At 42.7% G+C, this 26425-nt stretch overlaps 2 long non-coding RNA genes across 2 annotated transcripts; one reads left to right on the forward strand and one right to left on the reverse strand.

Moving 5' to 3' along the window:
* Nucleotides 1-660: 660 nt before the first annotated feature.
* On the reverse strand, nucleotides 661-4362 carry LOC117360532. Its single transcript, XR_004539441.1, has 3 exons — nucleotides 4275-4362; nucleotides 3328-3790; nucleotides 661-1133 (listed from the first exon to the last, which is right to left on the reverse strand). It is a non-coding gene; the product is annotated as an uncharacterized LOC117360532 (long non-coding RNA).
* Nucleotides 4363-17248: 12886 nt separating this feature from the next.
* On the forward strand, nucleotides 17249-23509 carry LOC117361561. Its single transcript, XR_004539685.1, has 4 exons — nucleotides 17249-17425; nucleotides 18673-18794; nucleotides 20841-20946; nucleotides 23275-23509. It is a non-coding gene; the product is annotated as an uncharacterized LOC117361561 (long non-coding RNA).
* Nucleotides 23510-26425: the final 2916 nt, after the last annotated feature.

Raw genomic sequence — 26425 nt, forward strand, 5'->3', positions numbered from 1 at the left:
CCTAATGGGGCTTTGTAAATGAGAAAGGTATATTTTCTCTTTTATGAACACACTAGTCTTTAAGCCCGTTTCATTAACGAGTGCTAGAATAGATGTGTCTGTCTTTCATTTTTCTTTCTCTCTCTCTCCTTAGCCGCTTTCTGTCTTTCTTTCTTTCTGTCTGTCTTTCTCCTCGTCTGTCCACCACCACCCCTTGCCTGCTCCTCCTGTCCAGCAGTAAACCTTCTCCCTTACTTTTACCTCCCCCGTGTCCAGCAGCACCCCTTCTCCCTTCCTTTTACCTCCCTACTGTCCAGCAGCACCCCTTCCCTGCTCCCCATGTCCAGCAGCAGCCCTTCTCTCTTCCTTTTACCTCTCCGCTGTCCAGCAGCACCCCTTCTCTGCTCCCCCTGTCCAGCAGTAGCCCTTCTCCTTTCCTTTTACCTCCCCTCTGTCCAGCAGCAACCCATCTCCCTTCCTTTTACCTTCCTACTGTTCAGCAGCACCCCTTCCCTGCTCCCCATGTCCAGCAGCAGCCCTTCTCCCTTCCTTTACCTCCCAGCTGTCCACCACCACCCCTTCCCTGCTCCCCCTGTCCAGCAGCAGCCCTTCTCCCTTCCTTTTACCTCCCCCTATCCAGCAGCAACCTTCCTGCTCCCCCTGTGCAGCAGTAGCCTTGTAGTAATTTTTTCCTTACCTGCTCCCCCTGTCCAGCATCTGCTAAGCCGGGCAGCCTCGGGCCTTTTGCTAGGCCAGCCTGACTCACAATATCGAAGTAAGCCGGCCTAGTAAATGTTCCGTGGCTGCTTGAGGAGACCAAGGCTGCTGTCGCTGCTGTTCCGGGAGTGAGAAGAAGAGGTGTTCCGGCAGCGGCAGCAGCAGGAAGTCATCTGGCGTCGGAGATGGAAGAAGAGGTGTCCTTGCAGCTTGGAAGAAGGTGAGGACAGTGCCGCACACGCTGCAAACTGCCACAGGCCATACACGTGTATGGGGCGCATGCGCTGCATGCTTTAGTACTGTACCATGTCTCTGCCATGGAGTTATGGATCACGGAGGCAGGGATCACGGCGTATCAACTGCACATGTGCGCTTAGGGTTTTATTATTATTGATTGTAAAAATTTGCAACAAATTAAGTCCAATCAGTTGGAAACTCTGGAACAACAAAAAAAAGGAGAACATTTTGTTTCACCAAAAATTGCAATATAAGTATAAGTAACTTCACATTATCATGAAAGGGTGGCTACAAATCATGATATTATTGTAATGAGAAGCAGATAAGCATTTTGAAGTTGTAGATAATGGTAAGAAAAAAAAGTTAAACTATAGAGATTCAATTGTTCACAAACAGAACAGATGTGATCATTATTCCTTTTCATTGTTGCCTGGAAGGATGACTCTTAAGTCGCATTTTTCAATAGAACATCTTTTAACATATCAAGGATAATATAGAATACACAATGTACTGCAAGAACTTGGAGGACTCTTTATGCTTTTCATTGAAATCGAACAGTACATTAGCTACAAAGAAAAGCTGTATATAGGTGAGTAAAAGTGTAAATTGTGATTTGATGTGTAGAATACTTCAGCAGAGGCTACTTTATGTTCACACGTAAATTTTAATGTATGAGACCACAAAGACAATTTCTGCTCAATTATCAGTATAAATATAAGATGTAATAGTTGTAGGTTTTACTGTTGCTTATCATTTCTATAGAACTACTAGTTATGCACAGTGCAACACAGTAGAAACATGCTGATTTTTAATTTCAGTGTGTGCTACAGTATTTCAGAATATACTAAAAATTAATACACATTAAATTGATTTAATGCATACAAATGAAATAATTTATAATAGTCCACCAAATTCTGAAACCAATACATGTACATGTAAATCATTTTTTCAAAAAGAAAGTATGTGTGTGCATTCCTTTGAAAATTATCTCATGGGGGGGGGGGGGGCAAGATGGCATCCTGAATACACACACACAAATTGGGAGCTCTCCTAATGATAATTATCTATATTTCCCCCCTGAAAATTTTGTTTGCTATCATGGTCAAACAGAAAAGGAAGGTGAGGGTTTACCCCTCAGAGCCCCTGCCACCACTCCCAGGACAGCTGACCTTTGACCAATAGCAGTTGTGGCTACATCTGGTAAAACCATCTACCCTGTGTCCTTTTGTCTATCATAACTTAGATTGTAAGCTCTTTTGAGCTACCTGCATCTGGTAGCACTGCAGAAATAATAAATAGTAGTAGTAGAGGGCCTACTAAGGGGGAGGAGCCTGGAGATACTCCCCTTTCCTCATCATAACAGCAATTCCCCAGTATCTCCATATGCTGGTGCACAGATGAATGACATTATTGCAGCCCAGAGCATCAAGGGAACCGGTGAGTTAGATGTTCGAGCCTCAGAGCTAGTGTTTCGAGCACCAAATGAAGAGATACCTCCCAGTCGAGTTTGTCAGAACCAGAGAGTGAAAGAAGCAAAGTAGAGGTCCCAGCTTGCTTCGGTACCTGAAGAAGGAAGTAATATCACCACCAATAAGGTGAGTGTATCTGCATCTGACTCTGTGGTTTTGACTAGGGTGTGGGCTCCTAAAACTTCCAAATCATCAGTGGTTACTCTGGACTCTCTTTGGACAGTGTTATTGAGTTTGCATAATAAAATTATACAGCCTTTCAGATATTGCATTATCAACTACTTAAAGTCTCTGAACCTGTCATAAAATCAGTGTATGTTTGAGTAAGAAATGCATATAGTGGCATTTGAAGGAATGGCAGTTGAATTAAAAGCTCTTGGTGAAACTATTGTTAAAGGACAGACTTTGTTACAATGTAAAATTGAGACATTAGAAAATCATGCAAGACATCTTAATCTTAGACTGTTAAATGTTCCTGTTGTACCTATGATGAATGCTAAGGACATATTTAAATTTTATCTTCAAGTGATTTTGTTAATATCTTCGGAATCAATTCCTCCTTTAAATAAGATTTATTTCTTACTTAAAGGTCAGAAGAGAAATCCTTCATCAGCTGAACAAAACCAGTAACAGAAACATGCTTTAGAAAGAATATCTGTAGACAGTCTAGATATATCTGGACTATTAGAGGCCTCCAATATTGAAGCTAAAGTTAGATCTACTCTTGTAGTTAGTTTTGTGTTTGAACAAGATCTGAATATAGTTCTAAGACTCTATTTTAGCAAAGCTTCAACTTTAATTATGGGTCAACAGAAAAAACTTAAACACGTCTGGGGAAGTGACAAGATGGTGGAGGTGTGAGAAGCCGAGTGAGACGCAGTAAAGAACTAACTATCTCTGGTTTCCTCAATCAATTTTTGCCTACCTCTTCAGTGTTGTTTTAATGCCACATACAAAGAGGAAGGAGGTGGTTAAGGCCATGTCTTCGCCAGCCCTAGCTTCTACCCCGGTCCATCAGACAATGGACCGCTTCTTCTCAGCTTTGCCAGCAACTGTGCAACTTTTCAGAATTGTGGATAGCTTGGCACTGAGCAGAGATGTGGGAGAGTCTTCTGCCCTTTCAGGCAAGGAAACATCATTATCTCATCTGCTATCCCTCAACCCTCCATGTCCAGCAACTGCTGGGGCGCTGGAACAGGAGACACACAATCCCGGAAGTAGATATATGGGGTTTCCCAGTGAGGGCACAACATTCGCGGCAGAACAGCTGATAAATGCAAGCAAGAGAGAGGGAATTACACCCGCTCCCACAGAGACGTCCTTGAATGATATCTGGCTGCTCCTTCAACATATGGAGAACAAACTGACAAAATCAACGGAAGAGGTATCTAAAATAACAGATAAATTTTATTCTTTAACTAGAACTGTAGAGCTAATGAAAACGGATTTCACAGACCAAGCCAGGCAAATACAGGATGATATACACCATTTGCATCAGTTCAAGTTTGCAACAATTAGGACAATACCTTAATACATAGGAAACTGGAACAGTTTGAAAACTTTAACAATCAGTTAAATATTTGCTTTCTAAATTTTCCACTGGCCCTCCGGGCGAGTTACCTCTAGATTTTCTAAAAAGATATGTGATCGAGAATAGAGAATGACACAGTGGTTGTTACCCGCAGCTAGCCACGGGTAACCCGCCGAAACGGGAAGAGAAAATTAGTGGTCACTGCGTGGATGGGGACAAGGCCATTCACCGCCCCATGGAGCGGTGAATGGTCTCATCTCCGCAGTGAAGCCAGCACGGATCCAGCATCCCCACCCGATCACCACATCTTACGTCCTGCCATCTCCCTCCCTCCACCTCACCTTAGGTGCTTGCCGAATCCGAGTTTAATTCTTCTCCCAGCTAGCACGCTTTCAATAAGTCGAGCGTGCGCAGCTGCTTGACTTGTTGAATCTCCTCTGATGCAACCGGAAACAGGAAGTTGGGTCAGAGGAGAAGATTCAACAGCTCAAGCAGCTGTGCACGTGGCTTATTGAAAGCGTGTGGCTGGGAGAAGAATTAAAGTCAGACTTGGCAGGCACCTAAGGTGAGGTGGAGGGAGGAAGATGGCAGGATGCGGCGATCGGGCGGGAGGGTGCTTCTGGACCACGTGATCCGTGATCGTGCATGTTTCCTCACATTAGAAAGGAGGGAGTGGACAGTAGTTGCGGGGACGAGGCGGTGACAGGGATGATGGTTGCAGGAACGGGGCGGTGACAGGGACAAATTTTTTCCTCGTGTCATTCTCTAATCGAGAATTTAAAAATTCCCTCAAATAATGTTCTTCCAATTAATAAGATTTACTATTTGCCTCCCCCCAAAAAAAAAAAGATTCCTCAAAGGGAAGAAGAAGGAAAAAAGAGTGGAAGAGAGGACCAGATAGCTCTTCTTGAACAAACATTAATGATTGATACTGATAGAGCTATTCTTTTGGTGCCCTTTGTTTTTGAGCAGGACATTAATATGATTTTGAAATTATACTTTAAGAATTCTCAAAAATTGTTTGGGGATCAGAAAATATGGGTATACCCTAATGTCGCTAAGACCACCCAAGAGTGAAGAAAAGATTTCCTTTCCTTGCATCAGGAGATAATCAAGCTGGGTGCTACGTTCCTCTTGGCATTTCCCTGCAAGTGTCTGGTTAGATACCTGGGAATCAAATATACTTTTTTCTCTCCAGACCACTTGGAAGAGTTTATACATGTCAAGAAGTTCATCAAAGAATGATTAAAGAGGGACTTTTAAAATAATGCAGCTGTTTAATTATCACTAAGGGCTCCTTTTATCAAAGTGCGGTAGGCGGTTAACATGCGGAAAACCGCACGTTCAACCGCCTGCCACACTAGTCGCTAACGCCTCCATTGACGAGGCGTTACTCTTTAGGCTTGCCGCAGGGGTTAGCGCGTGATGAAATGTCCGACGTGATAACCCCCGTAGCGCGCCTTGATAAAAGGAGCCCTAAGCCTTTCTTTTGGAAAAATTGTATACTTAAGTTTTTTTCCTAAATTTGTTGACCACTCCCCTAATTATTGTGGTCTAAGAAGGGGATTACAATTTGATTATATTGTAAGAATGATTTTCCTAATTTTTATAAAAAAAATTGTTTTCCTTCCCTGTGTTTAATGGAACAAGATGTATTCTTGTGAAGTTTTATGTAAAGTTATAAATAAAGAATAAATCAGCAAATTTGGTTTTTTCCAGGCCTTTCATAGGATACCCAGGAAAGGAGGAGATTATTTCTTCAATTACATCCTGGCCTTAGGGGCATCTTTTATACTATGATTTCCTTGTAAGTGTTTATTTTACTAAACTGTAGGGTGGTTTTTAGTGCCGGCCACGGTGGTGACAGCTCCGAACCTCATAGGAATTCTATGAGCATTGGAGCTGTTACTGCTGCGGCTGGCATTAAAAATCATGCTACGGTTAAGTAAAAGGGGGAGGAGAGTTAATGCATTATATTTTCTATGGCCCAGGTCAATTGAAGACTATTCTAGAATTTAAATGTCCAAATATTTAGTTATTTTTTCATTTATTTAAAAAATTTATATTCCGCTCTATCAACAAACATTTAGAGGGGCAAAATAAAAAAAAACGTCTAAGTCCCCTTTTGGCCTAAATCCCTAAACGTTCAACCCAGAAGCAGGGAAAGTGTCCATAACCAAAACATACGTCCATGTTTTGATTATGGCCTTCCTCTGCCTAAACGTCTAATCTCCACTACGTCTAAAAGTACCCCCACAGCACATCTACACTTTTTAACCATAATGAAACAAAAACACGCCTAAGCCAAAAACGTCCAACAGAAGGGCTTTTAGGCGAAGGAGGAGCCAGTCCTTCGCCTAAAAGCTGGATTCTGTAACCGGTGTCTGTCAAAAACAACACCGGTTACAGAATCCTCCCCCCCCAACAACGACCCAGGCAGGAGGGTGCCCAAGCCCTCCTGCCATGTCAAACCGCGACCCCCCCCTCCCGACGATATCAGGGCAAGAGGGAGTCCAAGCCCTCTTGCCCTGTTGAAGCCGCGACCCACCCCCGATAACATCGGGGCAAGAGGGAGCTCAAGCCCTCTTGCCCCAGCCAACCGCTGCACCCCCGACATGATCGGGGCAAGAGGGAGCCCAAGCCCTCTTGCCCCGCCGACTCCCCAACAATATCGGGCCAGGAGGGAGCCCAAACCCTCCTGGCCATGGCGACCCCCCCCCCCCCCCCCGCTAGTTGTTCGGGCCAGGAGGGAGCCCAAACCCTCCTGGCCATGGCGACCGCCCCCCCCACTAGTTGTTCGGGCCAGGAGGGAGTCCAAACCCTCCTGGCCACGGCGACCTCCCCGCCCCCGCTAGTTGTTCAGGCCAGGAGGGAGCCCAAACCCTCCTGGCACAGGCAACCCCCCTACCTCCACCCCCACTACAGAACGGGCAGGAGGGATCCCAGGTCCTCCTGCCCTCGACGCAAACCCCCCTCCCCCCAACGACTGCCCCCAAGAACCTCCGACCACCCCCCCAGCCAACCCGTGACCCCCCCAGCCGACCCCACGACCCCCCCACCCCACCCACCCTTCCCCGTACCTATTTTAGGTTGGCCGGACAGACGGGTGCCAAACCCGTCCGTCCGGCATGCAGCTCAACGAAGAATGGGGCTGGATTGTCCCAGGGGCACCAAAGCTTCGCCTCCTGGTGGGGCCTAAGGTGCCTGTGCCAATCAGAATAGGCCCAGGAGCCTTAGGCCCCTGCTGTGGGCGGGGCCTTAGGCACATGGGCCCACCCGGCACCTTAGGCCCCAACAGTAGGTGGGGCTTTGGTGCCCCTGGGACAATCCAGCCCCATTCTTCGTTGAACTGCATGCCGGATGGATGGGTTTGGCACCCATCTGTCTGGCCAACCTAAAATAGGTACGGGGAAGGGGGGATGGGGTGGGGGGTCGTGGGGTCGGCCGGGGGGGTGGTCGGAGGTTCTTGGGGGGGCGGTCATTGGGGAAGGGGGGGTTTGTGTCGAGGGCTGGAGGGCCTGGGATACCTCCTGCCCGTACTGTAGTGTGGGTGGAGGTAGGGGTTCGCCTGGGCCAGGAGGGTTTGGGCTCCCTCCTGGGCCGAACAACTAGCGGGGGCGGGGGGGGGTCGCCGTGGCCAGGAGGGTTTGGGCTCCCTCCTGGCCCGATATTGTTGGGGAGTCGGCGGCGCAAGAGGGCTTGATCGTGTCGGGGGTGTCGCGGTTGGCTGGGGCAAGAGGGCTTGAGCTTCCTCTTGCCCCGATGTTGTGTGTGTGTGGGGGGGGAGTGATGCTTCGTGGCAGGAGAGATGCCTCATCTCCCCTACCGCGATGCCATCACTCCTCTACCCGAACTGCCGCGGCCCGCAGCAGTTCGGGTAGAAGAGTGATGGCATCGCGGTAGGGGAGATGAGGCATCTCTCCTGCCGCGATGGTTAGGTTGCCGGTCCGCTGAACTGAATGCGCTTGCGGCCATCAGCTCAGCGGCCCATTTTTCGGCACTTAGACCTGGTTTTATTTTGTCTAAGTGAAAAAGGTCTAAGTGCCGACTAGGCAACCTTTAACTGTTTTGGTTATAGGTGTTGTACGCCTAGGTGTAGGTCGGCCCACCTCCCGCCCACTGCCCGCCCTTTCCCCTCTCTAAACACACCTCTTTTCTCTTTGTGCGTTTAGAGGCAGGGGAAAGGCCTTTGGTTTTAGATACGTCTAAAAACCAGGTTTGGTTATGGATACTTGGATGATCAGGCTTTTTGATCGTCCAAGTAGCCACTTAGGACACTTTTTAGACTTTTTTTTTTTTATTATGAACCCCATATAATTTATAATAAATAAATACGTTAAAACAGCAATTACTTAATAAGCTTCAAAACACTTAACACCCCCCCCCCCCTTTCACAAAATCTTAGCATGGCATTTAGTGCCAGCTGTGGCTGTAACAGCTCCAACGCTCATAGGAATTTTATGAGCATCGGAGCTGTTAACACTGTGGCCGACACAAAAAAACGCGCTATGGTTTTATAAAAGGGGGGGGTTAATGAAAAAATAACAAAATCTTGAAATCAGGTTCATAGTTTTGTTTATTCTCTTATTAGTAGCTGAATATATAAAATACCAGATTTTTTAGGACTTACTTATAGAGGAATGTTCTCTGTTAATAATAATTGTTCCTGATTTTTTTTTTTTTTTAATCCAAGATTACTGTTTACCCTTCCTTCATGGACTAACATTGCTGACCTTTACCAAAATGTTTATTTTTGGGAGGAGGGTACAATTACATTGTCTTTTTTAAGCTATAGTTTATTTCTGTTATATGGTCATGATTTTTCCTGATTGTTGTTTCAATAAATACATGTTGAAATGTTTGTATTTAAAAAAAGAAGAAAATTATCCAATTGGAAGTATATAGAATTTTTCTTTTTTCAACCATCTTTATTCTCTCTTCTTTATTAATTTCCAGGTACTTTAGTTAGATTGTGAGCCTTCGGGACAGTAAGGGAATTTTTTAAGTACCTTCTTACTTCTCATTTATAATCTTAATGTATATTTTCTTCAAACCGCTTAGAACCTAACGGATGTAGCGGTATATAAGAAATAAATTACATTACATATATGTAGTTAATGATGCCTAAGAATGTGTAATGCAACTTCCGTGTGCTTAGGCATCGTTATGCGCCTCTGAATGCGCGAGGAAGGCATCTGAAATGTCGGCCTTCAGAATGCTAGCTTACATTTCATGCTCCTATATAAAACTGTAGGTGTGATTCTTCTACACATGCTTAGTGGTTGATTGACAACCATGTGCCTGCATGCCTACAATGTAGGTGCGCTAAGGCGTGCCATAGAAAATCAGGCCCTTAGAGTTCATATATATATATATACTAGCTGATGCCCCGGCGTTGCATGGGTATTTAATTATAGCAATAACACTGTAAATGGATTCAAATAAAGATACTTTATAGTGGTGAATGAAATTATTTTTAACAGCTTTATAAAAAGTACAATATTCAAATTATAATGTGAAATATTTGACAAAATGAATACAATACAACTAACACAAAACTTGATTATAAACAACATTTTTAGTTTCAGCTCCAGGAGCAAGAACATATAAATTATTGGGTGAACCCACACTTGAGCAAGCAACATAGAGTTGTCCATGGGAAAAACAGGGGGATCTTAAATCCACTCCACAGTATGTAATAGTCTGTCCCTGTGATTTGTTGATTGTGATAGAGAATGCAAGTCTCACTGGAATTTGCAATCTCTTAAACTGAAAAGGAAGATCTGTTGGAATAAGTGGCATCCAAAAGTTCCAGTATTGATTAAAACAACTCAATATGTGGAAACTCAGGTTGAAAAGAAACTCCATGCAGTTTTTTCCCGGTTCAGAATGGAACCTGTGTTCCTAGTTCAGCATATGTGAGTACTCATGTAATGTAATAACATTATGAACTGGGGTGCATGAAGGAAACAGTTACAAACACAGTTAGAACATACAAACTCTATATGTATGGTGTCTGTGGTAGAATAGAAACGATGTCCCTAGTTGTTATAGTGTCATAGAAAGTGTTTTATAGTTGGCATTACTGTGAGAATGGCAGCTTTTTACATCCTTTCCATTGACATGAATGGGTGAAATCTGATTTTCTGTTTGTAGCTCCGCCCACATGTGCAGGTGGGCCGTGAGACCCCCAGAACATATCACCCCAGGTAGTGAGGGATCTGCATACCAAGTTTCGTTCAAATCGGTCAAGCCGTTTTTGCGTGATCGCGGCACATACACACACACATACATACCTCCAATTTTATATATATATAGATATAAATATATGTTTTTTAAGCAGCAAATAAGAAAAGATGTGGATGGCATTTAAACTTTTGGTAAACAAATTACATTTCGCATTTGCTTCAGTAAACTGTCTTAGGCAGTTATTTAAATTAGCCCTGTCCTTTTGTTAGCATTAGAAGTGAAAATGTCAACCTAACCTAATTATACTCTTAACATAGCACATTTTTAAGAGGATCAATTTTATTTTGTTTTAATTGCGTGTAAAACAAATATATTAGGACAAATAACAGGGTAATCTTTATGGTACATAAAGGAAATAAAATAATTAAAATAAAGCAAAACACAATGAAGTTAAAATAATAAATCTTCAATAACAGAAGTGTGCACACATGAAAATTCAGATACATACATGAAAATTATAAAGAACAGCTTATAACAACAACAAAAAAAAGGACAGAATAATGGCATCATTCAAGAAGAATTCTCTTATTTCAGGAAACTTCTTTCTGTGTTGCTTTTATATCTCAGAAATTCTTATATTGGGTCCTTTTACTAAGCCATGAAAAAAATAAAAGTGGCTAGTACTGTTTTTAGCATATGGGATTCCCACACGCTCAGGCCACTTTTTTAGTGCAGCTCAAAGAAGACTGATACTGCCATTTTCTTATTAATGGCCATGCACAAATTACAAAATTAATGTATGGCCCTTAGGGTGTGAGCCCTCCATGCCACATATTTAGTACATGCCTATGCTAATCCTGCGCTAACTGGTCAGTGCGTACTAATGCCCACACACTAATCGATTACCATAGAGCACACACCTACTCTCCACCCCTAAACATGACCCTGTACTAAAGAATAAAATGTATTTTTTATCACACAGGTAGTATGTGCCAAGCCTGCAGTTAGCACATGGCTCCTGAGCGTAGCCTGATACTGAAGCCTAAAAGCGGTGCTAAGTACACTTTAGTGCTTACCACTGCTTAGTAAAAGGGCTCCCATTGACTTTGGCCTAATACGGTACTTAGAATGCACCATCAAAGTAGCTGGTAATGGTTAAGTAAAAACCTTAATGGTCAAGTTTTCATGTTTTGCTAATGGTACTATGACCCTGATTCTATAAACAGCATCTTACTCTTAGGCACCATACAGTGAGGTTGTCAATATACTGCTAGGAGCTGTTTATAGAATTTTGTCTAGAAATGTCAGAGGCATTGAATCCTTAGGCATGCTGCCATTTAGGACAGGGCTTTCTTTGCCTAAATGAGTGCTTCTGTGTTATTTCATGCTCAAACTCCACCTCAAATCTGCACTTAACCATACATACTTATCAGTAGACACCTACCTCAACATGAAAGGTGCCTACCAGCTAATTAATTTTTAAATGGTTTTTATTGATACTTTCAATTATCAGTGCTGATTAAGTCAATTTTTAAAAATTAAGTTAGTTTAAATTAGGCATCACTGCCTTTGAGATTCTGAGAGGGAATGCCCCTGACTACCTAACAGAGTTGGCCATCCAGGAAGTTAACAAACGCCAGGAAGTTCTGAACAAACGCCAGGATGTTCTTTTTCACTCAGAGGGTGGTGGATACATGGAACGCGGTACCGGAGGATGTGATAAGCAGAAGCACACTACAGGGCTTCAAAGAGGGTCTGGACAGGTACCTGGAGGACAAAGGGATTGAGGGGTACAGATAGGAGTAGAGGTAGGTAATAGGGATAGGATTAGAGGATTAGAGGCAGTTACAAAATTAGTCATGGACACTGTTCAGGCAATTAGGCCTGATGGGCCGCCGCGGGAGCGGACCGCTGGGCAGGATGGACCTCTGGTCTGACTCAGCGGAGGCAACTTCTTATGTTCTTATGTTCTTATCCTACTCCAGGGTGCCTCCAACAGATATTCCACCAGAAATCTTCTCTACTTAAAATTCCCAGCATGCAACAATATAAAGTCTACCAGGCAAATTACCTTATCTATCCAATACTGTCAACCCCCTGATGGTAAAATATGGTACTACAGTTGGTGCATTTAAAATTAATTTTTGTCACTAGTTTCAGGGTTTTCCCAGTTAAAATTTCACCAGCCAGTATGTTGCACAAGAAAAATATATTTATTTTAACTAGTTGTTAGAATTTCAAAATGACACACACAAAATTATCATACAAAACAAATTCTATTAAAATAAGCTTGCATTTCTCTAACAGAAGCTCATTTTACATATTAGCTAAGAATACTAACAGATTTCAAAGAACAAGTCAGAAATTATTCTCTCTTTAAGTTTTTTCAAACCCAGATTATTTTCTTTTTAAATCTGTGACCTGGGTCAGTATGCACACTTAAAAAATATATTTATATTGATCTCAGTCACTTAGGGGTCCTTTTACTAAGCTGTGATAGAGGTTTTAGCGCGCGCTTAGCATGCGCAGAATTGCCTCGCACACTAGACGCTAATGCCAGCATTGAGCTGGCATTATTTCTAGCCATATAGCGTGGGTTTAGCGTGCACTACAATTCTGCGCACGCTAAAAACGCTATCACATCTTAGTAAAAGGAGCCCTTAGCTTTCTTGAGAGTTGGGTGCCTTTGTCTTTCCTTTCTGGTCACTACGGTCAGGAATCTCCAGCACTGATTTCAGCAGCACACCTACTAGCCTAGCTATACCAAATTAATAATAAAAAAAAATCTACTTCCCTAACAATATGTAATTCGGAGTACCCTGGCATTTTCTAGAATGTCTATGTGAGTGTTGCCTCAACATAACTGAATAACTAGCTAGCCCCAAGAAATAAAATTTAACAAAAACAGTCCCTGACTTTCCCACCCAGAACCAAATCACTCTCTCATACAATCAGGGAATATAAACATCAGTATGTTGCAGTCAGCCCAGAACAATTTACAGACACTGAACCAAATCTATAAAGTTGCCTGTGAGAACTGAGAGCTGGTGATTCTTGCACCCTTCCCTGGTAAGACTTAACTAGCAGCTATGTATTACTTAGAACAGCTTTACCAGACTGCCAGCCATCAAAGCTTCTCTGCACAAATATACACTTCTTAGGGACTTTTATTCTATTTTAGAAATCCCTATTTCCTCTATAAACAGTCACCCAAGAGCAGGCCTAACATCTCCCTTTTGCTCTTTCAGCCACTCCTCTCTGTCTTTCAACATTGTTTTCTTACCAGGTTGATTCCTTTCCTTTAAACCTCACACATGCTCACACAGTCTCTCTTAAACTTCTAGAGAAAAGGCTTGAAGGTGAACACTCAAAGGAGTCAACCAAATTTCAGCTACGAAAGCAGAACAACTTAATACAGACTTCACACACTATCGTAGCTCCCTCCCAAATGATTCTCAGCAGCAACTGCAGCATCTGGAACATTTATACCCTGGTTACCAGGGCAACCAGCAAGTACAATGCAACTGCATGGCTACACAGAATAATTTTATCACCCCTTTACAATATCAATTAGGAAAATTCTGGAACCAACTCCTATTTATACTACGATCTTGTGACCACTATTTCAAGTTCAGAAAATTTCTAAAAGCATTTCTCTACAAAGACATGGAGCCAACCCTGAAGTAATTGGAAATGGAATTGTAAAAGCCCTTTTCTAAGCTGTCTAATGCAACTCCTGGGGCAAAACAAATAGCCAACAATGAGGTCTTTTTACTAAGGCGAGTTAGCCGATTTAGAGCATGCTACATATTAGCGTGTGCTAAATGCTAACACGTCCATTATATTCTAAGGATGCATTAGCATTTAGCGTGCACTAATATTTAGCGTGCTCTAAATTGGCTAACGCGCCTTATTAAAAGAGGGGGAAAGACCTGCGTGCAACTATGTATTTGTAACTATGACCGAACTCTATTAATAGTTGCAATGATCTACCTGTACTAGCAACCCTATTGAGTATCCGTGTCAGTGTGCCCATTGTAACTTACTGGATAACTGACCCAACCTCTTGTAATGTAATCTGACTTTGAACTGAATAGGTAAAGGCAGAATAGAAAACCTGATTAACATAACACCTAGATCAGCTAGGTCAGGGATGTCCAACCTGCGGCCCGAGGGCCAAATACGGCCCCGTGAAGTATTTTCTGCAGCCCTGGTCGAGGGCGATGTAGTGTTTTCCTCTGCTGCTCCCGGGTTTTTACTGTGTTGCCAGCTCCCTCCTCTGTCTTGCTGCAGCGTTTGCGCTTTTGTGCAGTCCCAGAAAAATTTTTGTCGGCCAATGCTGTCCAGGGAAGCCAAAAGGTTGTACAACCCTGAGCTAGGTGCATTGATCTAGGTGTCTAACTTCTGGTGCTGTTTATAAAATCTGGGCCTATGTGTAGAAAGTACAGTCATTATCTTAACCATTACATCTCTATCTAGTTAGCATAAACACTTTTTTATATTATTAGATAGTACCCGGAAGACCGAGCTTTGCTTGAGAAAGTGGGTAAATGGTTATGATGGATGTGAGAAATGAAAATACTAATATTTTCTAATAGTGTTAATGATTGAAGAATAACACGGAGGGGTGGGGTGAACACTTCAATTGTGTAACACTTGCATATAATCAGGTATGGTCAAATAACTACAGAGAAACTATAAAGATATTACTTATACATATTATTCTAATAAGGCAGGGGTCACTAAAGAGGTAAAATTATAAAAAAAATATTAATAAAGTGGTAATGGAATATTAAATGAAATACTGGTAAAATTCCAAAAGGAGTTTGTCTAACATTGTGCAGTAAGAAGTATTGCTGACTCAAAAGATGGGAGGGGGGCTTTCCTGGGACACTGAGTACAATGCCTACAGTCAAATGAACATTGTATCGAGGTATCAGCAGATTTTACCATAAGGACTATTGTTTAAAAAGATGGTCTAAGCATGTCATGTGGGGCGAGTTTGTGAAAGGAGGGAACAGTGCCCAAATATGGGCAGCTCTAAATATGCCCAGGGTCTGAAGAATAAGGGGTGGAGAGATAGGAAATAGGTGGGAAGGATTTGAGAGTTTGTGAACTGTACTGCTCTGTCCAATGAGCAGACAGGCAGGAGGAGCTAACTAAAGATTGTACAGACTATATATTCAACTAGCGTTTTAGCCCATTACATTAATGGGTGCTAGAATAGATGTGTACACTTAGGCATTTCTTTCTTTCTCTCTGCCCCCTGTCTGTTTTCCCTCTCCCATGTCTAGCAGCACACCTTCCCTGCTCCTCCTGTCCAGCAGTAGCCCTTCTCTGTCCTTTTACCCATTCCCTGATCCCCCTTTCCAGCAGTTGCCCTTCTCTGTTTCTTTTACCTCTCCCCTGTCCAGTAGTAGCCCCTTCTCCCTTACCTGCTCACTGTCCAGCATCTGCTAGGCCGGGCAGCCTCGGGGCTTTTGCTAGGCCGGCCCACTTTGCATTATCAAAGTGGGCTGGCCTAGCAAATGCCCCGAGGCTGCTGCCACTGTTGGTCCACAGGATGAGAAGGAGAGACATCATCAGAAGTCAGCCGGCATCGAAGATTGGGGCAGGAACATTGCTGGGGAAACTGCCGCACGCATCGCAAACCGCCAAAGGCTCCTACTGCGCATGCGGCAACACGGAGCCACGAATCAGGAGGGGCCTAAGCCTACTGGGCCTATTCCAGTTGGCCCAGGCATCTCAGGCCCCACCTAAGGGCGGGATTTGAGCCGCCTGGGCCAATCAGGCCCTAAAGCCAGCCATTCAACAATGGCTGGCCTATTAGACGGATGGGCTTGGCACCTGTCCGTCCGACCGATTTTGAAGGTACGGGGATGGGGGGGTCAGCATGGGGGTCGCAGGTCAGCGGGGGGGGCAATCGGGGGTTCAGGGGAGGCCCTTGTATCGAGGGCAGGAGGGCTTAGGCTTCCTCCTGCCCCGATCATGTCGAGGGGCTTCGGGATTCGCCTGGGCAGGAGGGCTTAGGTTCCCTCCTGCCCCGATCATGTCGGGGGGTGGTTCACCTGGGCAGGAGGGCTTGGGCTCCCTCCTGCCTGATCATGTCGGGGGGGGGGGGTCAGGATTCGCCTGGGCAGGAGGGCTTGGGCTCTCTCCTGCCCCAATAGTATCAGGGGGTTCAGGGGTGCCGGGCAGGAGGGCTTGGGCTCCCTCCTGACCCGATAGTGTTGGGGGTTCGGGGGTGCCATGGGGCAGGAGGGCTTGGGCTCCCTCCTGCCAGGATTGTTGGGGGAGGGATTCTGTAACCAGTGTTGTTTTTGACAGACACTGGTTATAGAATCCAGCTTTTAGGTGAAGAACAGGCTCCTCCTTGTTTTGGGCGTTTGGGAGTTAGGCTTTTTTTAGGTTGATTATATGGTATAAGTTTAGACATAGTGGTGGTCTGGGCGTTTAAACAGGTGAACGTAAAGGCAAGCCATTATAAAAAAAATAAACTCCTTTTGGACTTTTTTTTTGATAATGGATAATTTCCCTGATTCTACTTTCAACGTTTAAGCCTTAGGCCAAAAGGGGACTTAGATGTTTTTTTTTTTTATTATGCCCCTCAATGTTATTACTAAAAATTGAATTTTGGAAAGACTGCAATTTTACATGTTTCACTTTAAATGATCTTTATAATACTGTTTCTTTTGTAGTAAAGATATTTGATTATCTCTGATAGCAAGGTTGAAGCAATAGGATGCACTGGATAAAAAAAAACAAAAAAACATGTTGACTAGTTAATAAAATGATTAAATCTCTTCCAAGGCATTAGTTCACTGCCCTCTTTTTTTTTTTCCAATAGCACATTTTTTAATTTAATCTCATTTAATAGTTGCCAGTCTCATACTAGCGGTTCATTAAAAACCCTGCAGATTGAAATAACAACAACATAATGAGTTGCGAAAAGGTCTGCTTCCAAGGGACTTTATTGAGCATGTTGGACATGAATTAGAATATATTAAGCTTTGAATCTTTAACATTTTATGTACGTTACCATAATTAAAAAGCTTGGTTTTAGAGCAAAAGGGTGATAGAACATAAGTTTCACTTTGTCTTATGTGCTTCTGGGCTTCAGGTTCACATCCCCGCAGAGAGAAAGAAAGCATGCAATAATAATGATGGTCGGAGATCTCCAGGTTGTGCAAAATGTATTTCCCTACTGTGAAAAGCTGTTGATACATCAAAACATATTCTGAAGTATTAACATAAAAAGATGCTTCAGAGAAAAGAACAATAAGTTCTAAAAATAAAAGTTCAAGTAAGTGCTGTTCAGTTTTGCATAAAACCAATCTTTTGTTATTTTATTTAGCATTTCTTCCTTGCTCCTTTTCGATCCCAGATTAATCAACCAACCTCTTCTTGGCTTGTAGCATCACTAATCGTCAATCTCATCTACCTGAGGTTTTGTTTTTCTAATGTAACCTCCCTTTTCAACTTTCATTGAACAGCAACACACACCAGTTAACTTTTCTCCTCATGTTCATTCAAAAAAAAAAAATCAGTTTTTTTTTTTTTAATTATGATGTGCATATTTCAACACTAATAAGTTGACGTCACACAGATCTCACACTTTGTAGGGATCACTGTTACACAAAGCAGACCAAAGGGTATAGCATTGTTCAGTTAGTTAAAGTTACCCAAGTTTCAAGTTTATTTAAATTTGATAAATCGCTTATTACATACTAAGCGAGTAACATTAAAATATAAAATAGATCAAGAGTTCATTATACAACTTTAAAAGGGGTTAAAAACAAACTGACAAGACAAACAGACTCAAATACATAAGGGAAAGGAAAGGAAGAGAAGACAGTTACAATTGATATTTTTCATAATTGGGAAGAGAAGAAAAACCACATAAGGGAAAAACATATGGAATGAGATTAAGATTGTTAAAAATGAATTATTTAAACATTAAATGCATCTTTAAATAGAAAAGTTTTTAAATTATTTTTGAATCTGCTGAGATCTTTAACTTCTCCTATGTATAAAGGTAAGGCGTTCCAGGTTAAAGGGGCCATTACAGAATATATATCGTGACGTCTGGTTCCAATAATTTTCAAAGAAGGAATCATTAGCAATCCCTGAGATGTAGATCGGAGTGAACGTGTCGTATTGTAAGGAATGAGTAACCGATCTATAAATTGGGGTTCGTTGGTGGATAGCGTTTTAAATACTGAAAGCAAAATTTTATAGGTTATTCGTTGGTTAATAGGAAGCCAATGTGAGTCAGTGAGTCTCAATAGCTGATGACATAAGGCCTAAATCACCTCGTTATCTTTCTCCTGATTGTTCAGGTGGCTTCTGTTATCAAAGTTGTACAATTTGTATTGCATGTCCTCAAACTGAGTTTCTGAAATAACATATCTGGTCTGAAAATCCAGAACTGCTTCTCCTTGTACTTCAAACTGTGCTTCATTTTCTCAATGCATGTTCTGAGGTCTTACATATCCCTATGAAGGATGTAAATTCAGGAAGCAAGCTCACCCCTCATCTCTTTTAATTCAGAATTAAGATCTCAGAAGCAACATTGAACCTTGCAGTTAAGATGTCTTAAATTAACTGGTTCGTGCACTTCGTCATTCTCCAAGTCACTGTGTACTACTTCCTCTAAGGCCTGAACTGGGGAGGTAAGTCACATGGCATGCCACATGTTATCATCAGAACCTGTTCTACAAAACTGCTTCAGAGATTCTTTATTGGTGGTAGTTTTACATTTCTGAGCCATTGGATAAGGTTAACAAGGTAGCAGTCTTTCAAATATAGTCTCAACTTCTCCAAAGTACTAAGATGTTAGCTTATATTTGGGAGGGAAGATGGGAGACCAAGAATCAGGCATCCATACAAGAAGCTGACTTCCTCTACTGTAAACATAACATACCATAAACATAAAAATGTATTTCTATATCGTAAATACCTTATGGTTCTCTGAGGTGTACACAAAAATGAAACTGAACATTATCAGTGAATTACATTTAAAATATCATGTAATAATCTACAAATATTTAGAAAATAAGTTTTTAAAAGATTTCTAAAATGCATATAAGTCTTAGGCCCTCTTTTACAAACGCACGCTAAGCATTTTAGTGCGGATTTAGCATGCGTTAAATCAACGCGTGCGCTAACCGCTAACGCGCCCATAGGAGAACATTTACACGTTAGCGTTTAGCATGCGCTAAAAAGCTTAGCGCACCTTTGTAAAAGAGGGGGTTAGACATTCTCTGAACTCAGAGACCCAATGCTCAGCTTGAAAGGATAATCACTGGTTTATAAATCTTGCTTGAGTATAACCTTTAACTGCAGGGGACTTGAAAAAAGATAAATTATGCAAAGAACATCCCCAGCAAGCAAATAAAAATTGATTCATCAAATATTTTGGTATTAAACTATACAACAATTTTTATATATAAAGCACCTAAGCTTAAAAAAAACAACTTTGCCCTCTATAGGAAACCAATGCAATTTTCGGTAAAATGGGGTACATGGTCAAATCTCTTCAAATTAAAAATCAATTTAAATGCTATATTCTGAGCAATGCATAATTTTCAAAGAAGAGATTGCTGCCCTACCAAATATACAATATTACAATAATCTAAAAGACACAGGGCCTCTTCTATCAAATTGCACTAGCAGTTTTTAGTGCGGTGACCCGCGCTAAATGGCCCGTGCTGCTCCCGACGCTCCTAGGAACTCTAAGAGCGTCGGGAGCAGCACGGGCCATTCAGCGCGGCTCACCGCGCTACAAACTGCTAGCGCAGTTTGATAGAAGAGGCCCTCAATATCAACGATTGAAATAAGGAACTCTATCAAAATAAGATCTAATAGATCTTAATTTCTACAACATAAAGAATCCTTTTCGCACAACATGATCAGCTTGCAACAACATAGATCAATTTTATCAACATGTACCCCAAGGATTCTAATGGAAGAAATTAGAGGATACATATTTCCTCCTAAAGTTATACTGTCAATATCACACTTCGTCAAAATAGCTAGAACAAAATTTTGTACTACAGTATTTTAATGTGTCATTACTGACAGTTTTATTTTACTGTTTCTATTAGAATTTTGTCTATTTCCAACTTCACTTCATTATTTTAATTATGTATTATGCTGATATTTGATCATTTTGCTCTAATTAAACTGTTACTATAATGTCAAAGTACACTTATATACCACGTTAGGTAAATTTTGTTAAAAGGTAGCTAAAAAGTCTTAAATAAAATGTCTCCTAAGGGAACTAGCATACATAGATGCTTATTCTTGCCAATTTATTAATAACATTTCTATCATACAAATAAACAGTAATATCATTAGTAATAGATTGGTCATTTCTTTATGCCACAATAGTGTACCTCAAGAATGAAAATACTGTGTAGACATATGTACACCTTCATTATGTTGGTATGAACTGTGGAAATGCAACATCATTCCTTTGCAAAAGCATGAGCCAGTATTTTTCTTCTTAGAATGTGTTTACTGTTCATTCACAATGGGAGGGGGGGGTGGAGAGGCATGTTTTGCATGCAAATAGCAGGAGATTAGGGAGAGTTACGTTGACAACTACTGTCTTGAGCTACCTTGACATCTGTGATCTAATAGAATAGCTCTATAGTAAGTGAACTTGCTGATGAAAGTCAGTCAAATTAAGCCCAGTTTTTCATCTCTGTCTCTAGAATGCTATACTGGGACCATTCAAGATGGAATGAAGAAATGATTAAAAAGAAATTGCACTGTGGATCCTCTTGCAACTGACATAAATGAACCTGGAAAAGCAAACAAGTAGGTAGTAATTTCAAAGGCAAAGTGATTCTCCCCTGTCGGATAGCAGTAGGGTGACTTTTGTGCCAAGAGCTTGATACAAGCAAATGTTGGACTTAGACAATTGTCCATAAGGAAAAATGTTCACTGAAACTCATTTCTACCTTATTTTGGAAATTACACTTAAGTGGAAGTCAGTCGCATCTATTCATGAAGGTGCATTGCACATTAGGGATGGGTTGCTGTTTGCAATGACACGGGAAATGTTAACTACATATTATATGTTGCATGCCCATACAAAGCAAAAAACAAGCAGAAAAATTACATTTGACGACGTTTTTATGTCAAGAATAGTGCTCATTACTCCCATCAGTGTTCAGCGGCACTGAACCATCAGTGCTGCTGAATATTGGCACAAATCAGCCATTTAAAAAGTGGGTTAGAAAGAGGCATTTTGAGGGTGGAGTTGGAGAGGAGCTGGAAGCTATGCAGGTGCCAGAAATATTCAATGCCTGTGCCCACATAGTTCAGTGACCAAATAAGACCACTTAAATCGCAGTCCTAACTCCGGTAATTTAGCTATGCGGGAAGCAGCATTGAATATTGCTAGAACTCGCATAGCTGCCAGATCCTTTCTGACTCGGTCTTCAGAAGGCCTCTCTCTGGCCGCTTTGTAAATGACAAGTTAGAGCTGACAGGCTTGGATTTAAAAGATGGTTAAGGGGCTGGAGGAGTTGCCGTACAGTGAAAGATTAGAGAAACTGGGCCTTTTCTCCCTCGAACTCAGGAGATTGAGAGGGGACATGATCAAAACCTTCAAGGTACTAAAGGGAATAGACTTAGGAGACAAGGACAGGTTGTTCACCCTCTCCAAGGTAGGGAAAACGAGAGGGTACTCTCTAAAATTGAAAGGGGATAGATTCCGTATGAAACCACAGAGTGGTAGAAAACTGGAACGCTCTTCTGGAGTGTGTCATAGGGAAAAACACCCTTCAGGGATTCAAGACAAAGTTAGACAAGTTCCTGCTGAACAAGGACGTACGCTGGTAGGGCTAGTGTCTCAGTTAGGGCGCTGGTTTTTGACCAGAGGGTCGCCGCTTGAGCAGACTGCTGGACACGATGGACCACTGATCTGACCCAGCAGCGGCAATTCTTATGACTCATTTTTTGTGGCTGTATTTTTATGAAGCTCAAGAAGATCTGGAGGCAGAAAGAAGTACAGATACAGTTCTTATTGTATCAGTTTTCTTTATTATGTGTTGCATTTTTTTTTTAAACCGCCTAGGTGTAGATCAGGGGTGTCAAAGTCCCTCCTCGAGGGCCGTAATCCAGTCGGGTTTTCAGGATTTCCCCAATGAATATGCATTGAAAGCAGTGCATGCACATAGATCTCATGCATATTCATTGGGGAAATCCTGAAAACCTGACTGGATTCCGGCCCTCGAGGACCGACTTTGACACCTGTGGTGTAGATGATAGCTAAAAAAAATTAAATAATTAAATAACTGGTCATTTACAAAGCAGTCAGAGAGAGACCTGCTGAATCTCTGATCCCTCTCCCAAACCCCCTCAGAATCCTACTCTCCCCAGCCCCCTTGCCCACCTGAGACAATACCCAGGGCAGGATTAACCAATAGGCCAAGTAGGCATGTGCCTAGGGCCCAAAATGGTCAGGGGGGCCCGATGAAGGAGGGCATCAACATTGTTTTTTCCAAATGGCGATGGACCCCTCCAGCATCGATCGGCAATGCGGGCCCCCCACCAATCGGCAACGCGGTCTCCACCCCGATCAGCAACGCGGCCCCCCCATCGACAGAAAGTAAGACAAGCAAGCAACACGGGTAAGAAAGGCAACGGGAACTGTAATTGTGCAAACGGTGCTGCTTGCCCAAAGCTTCCCTCTGACGCAGCTTCCTGTTTCCACCTGGGCGCATGGTGGGGTGGGGCAGGGCAGGGGGCCCAGTGTACTTGTGTACCTAGGGGCCCTCGATTAATTAATCCTGCCCTGACAATACCCTCCCTACCTTCCCTGTGTCTACCTTACATCCCTGGTGGTCAAGTGAGGGTATCCCATTCAAAAGCAATCTCCGTTCACTTATCCCTAGCGACTCTATGAGTTAAAATGTCTGTTGAGAGCTTTAGCTGATTTGTGCTCCCTGCTGCAGTTATAGTCAGTTGGGAGAAGCTTTTCAGTAGACTGCAAACTGCAAATGCAATCAGCCTAGATTGTAAGCTCTAAAGAACAGGGAATGTATCTCTTTTATGTGTCCTTTCAATGCTACATAACCCAATAGCAATTTTGAATTTTTCAGTACTGTAACCCCTATTATTATTGCTCATTTATTTCAGGTGATGCTCCTTGTAAAGCTTGGCAGATCCCTTTCAGTGATCAATTCCCACTGCTGCTTTTCCAGGTTTTGGGTTTTTTTTTTTGTAAGAAGCCTTTCAACAAACTGTGAATGTGGTCTAACTAGACTGTAAATTCTAAAGAACAAGGGTCTGCCTTTCTTTGCTGAACCCACCTTATTCCCTCTGAGACTATTCAGAAATACTCATAAACTTTAAAAACAGATAGCACATTTCTGCTTGCGACAGGTTTGTTCTGTGCTTTCTCTCTCTCAACTTTAACAGTAATACAGAAGTCAGCCACATGACCCCAACTCTCCCTGAAAGCCTCAGAAGACATGGTCATTTCTGCAGATACTGGGCTGTGTCTCACTCATTCATATAGGGATCCTTTTACTAAGGTGTGCTAAAGGATTTAGGAAAAGATTCTCTTAATGTTCGCTGTAAAATCATACAGGTCGCTATTACGGCCTCTATTGTAACAATTAAAAAAAAAGGCAAGTCTTTCTTTAAAAAAAGCACATGCAAATAAGGTTTGTGTAGTCACGGAAGGTCATTAAATTTGCATGTGCTGATCACTGGTGATGGCGATTGGCACATGCGCAGAATACACCCACAAATTTGAAAAAAGACCCCCAAATTGAAGATCGAAAGGAGGGATACCCACTCCATCCTTCCGCCGCTGTAAAGCAACCCACCTGATACAAACCCATTCGACAGCAGGAGGGATGCAAACTCCCACCCACCACTGCTGACAAGCAACCTTCCAACAGCAGGAAGGATGCCCACTCCCTCCTGCTGCTGCTGTCAAGCAACCCCCTGACCACCCCCACTGGCAGCGGGAGGAATGCCCACTCCCTCTCACCACTTCCATAAAGCAACCCTTTCGACACCACTCCAGGCAGCGGGAGTGATGCCTACTCCCTGTCACTGCTGTCATCTCCCCGATGATCCCCCCTGTGCCTCTGATGACCCTCTGCCCTCCCTTCCTTGTTTACAATGCCAGCTGGAGGAATGACTAATCCCTATGGCCATCAGGCCTACCTCTTCAAAATGGCAGGCCTTCCCCTTCCCGGTTGTTTAAGACCCTTCCTATGGGAGGGGCCTTAGACATCTGGGCCAATCAGAGCCTTAGGCTCCTCCCCAGATGCACCAGAAAAGGATCTAAGGATCTGATTGGCCTTAAGCAATCTGGACCAATCAGAGCCTTAGGGCTCTCCCTGGCGCATCCCAGGATGCACCAGGGATGGGAAGACCTTCCATTTTGAAGAGGTGGGTCTACTGGCCAGAAGGATTAGGCATCCCTCCGGCTGACTATCCTCAATGTTCTTATTCAGATTTTAAGGGGCTTCTAGTATCACCCTATCAGTAACATTGTTACACTAGGAGGGCAGCATATCTTATACTCAAATTGTATGGGAACTGCCCTGTGACATGAGTAAAGTTGTTATGTCACATTGCTATACGAAGAATGTCACACATCTGGCATTCATCCTGCCCGTTCCTCTTTCTCTCTCTCTCTTTCTTCATTATCCAGATTGAATCTCTAAGGAAATGGGGCCGCATCCTATGCAGACAGGAACACTTGCTCCAGGGGCTGTGTGAGGAACTGTGTGCTGAGACCATTGAGTAATGAGGCCATCTCATAGACTCTCTCCACCTCATATGCACCTCTATACCAACTATTATGTGGGGAGATATGATAGAGACTTATAAGATCATGAGGGGCCTAGAGAGAGTAGAGAGGGACAGATTCTTCAAAATTTCAAAAAATAAAAAAACAAGAGGGCATTCAGAAAAGTTGAAAGGGGACAGATTCAATACAAATGCCAGGAAGTTCTTCTTTACCCAACGTGTACACCTAGAATGCGCTTCCAGAGGACGTTATAAGGCAGAGTACAGTACTGGGATTTAAGAAAGGATTGGACAATTTCCTGCTGGAAAAGGGAATAGAAGGGTATAAATAGAGGATTACTGCTCAGGTCTTGGATCTGTTGGGCCGCCACGTGAGCGGACTGCTGGGCAAGATGGACCTCAGGTCTGACCCAGCAGAGGCATTGCTTATGTTCTTATGAGAGTGTGGCACAGTAGTTAATGATACAGCCTCAGCCCATGCTGATGGTTCAAACCCATGCTGCTCCTTGTGACCCTGCTCAAGTCACTTAACCCACCCATAGCTCCAGCAACATTAGATAAATTGTGAGCCCACCAGGGCAGACAGGGAAAAATTCACATAAACCGTTCTGAGCCCCCCTGGGAGAACAGTATAGAAAATAGAATAAACAAATCTTAATAATGTACCTGGTAGGAAATTTTATGTTTTTTATTCTTTCCCCTTAATGTGGCCTATAGTGGAGTCTTTGGTATGTGCCTGCTTGTATTAAACATTTGAATAAAAAAAGAGCAACAAAGAATATGTCATGTTCAAAAGTGTAGTTGACACTACCTGACTGTATCCTATTTCCATGTTCCCTTCTTGTCTATCTGAAGCAACAGTAGAAGCACCCTCTGGAGATAGTGCCAGGGCTGGTCTCATACAGCCTGAAGAGGCTGAGGAGGAGGAGGAGGCAGGGGAGGAAGAGCCAGCAGAGGTAGAAGAACTCTACCTGGAGGAGGAGGAGGGAGAAGATGAGGCTACTGCCCTCAATCAACCCCTGTCACCTTCTGCTCCTCCTGTCTCTGCCTTTGCCCCATCCAACAATTTTCACCCCACTCTGCTGTCCCTCAAGTCACTCTCCCTGCCTGACTCATTTCACTTTCTGCCCTTCCCATCACTGCCCACCCCCACTTCTTCCTGACCCCCCCCATACCTCTTTAATTTTCCCAGCACGAGCAGCATCACAAACTTGCTGCCATATGACTCTAGAAAAAGAGTATTGAATCACCAGTCCCAAGTGTTCAATAAAGTTCTAACATTGTTTTGTTATTATTCTTTAATAAAACTCTTTATAAACTTTGTATGTTCATAGAACCTCAGAAATACAGTAAAGCTTCTAATAATAATCTATTTGCATTTGCACTGAAAGCACTTTAAAATATTGTGAAGCACTTTTCAAAGCAGGCACTTTAAGTATGAATGCACTTTAAAATTATTCAGTGACTATTTATTAAGGACCAATGAAGAGACAACACGTCAAGCTTACCACTATGATAT

This window comes from Geotrypetes seraphini, chromosome 5, assembly GCF_902459505.1.
Source record: "Geotrypetes seraphini chromosome 5, aGeoSer1.1, whole genome shotgun sequence".
Taxonomy (NCBI): Eukaryota; Metazoa; Chordata; class Amphibia; order Gymnophiona; family Dermophiidae; genus Geotrypetes; species Geotrypetes seraphini.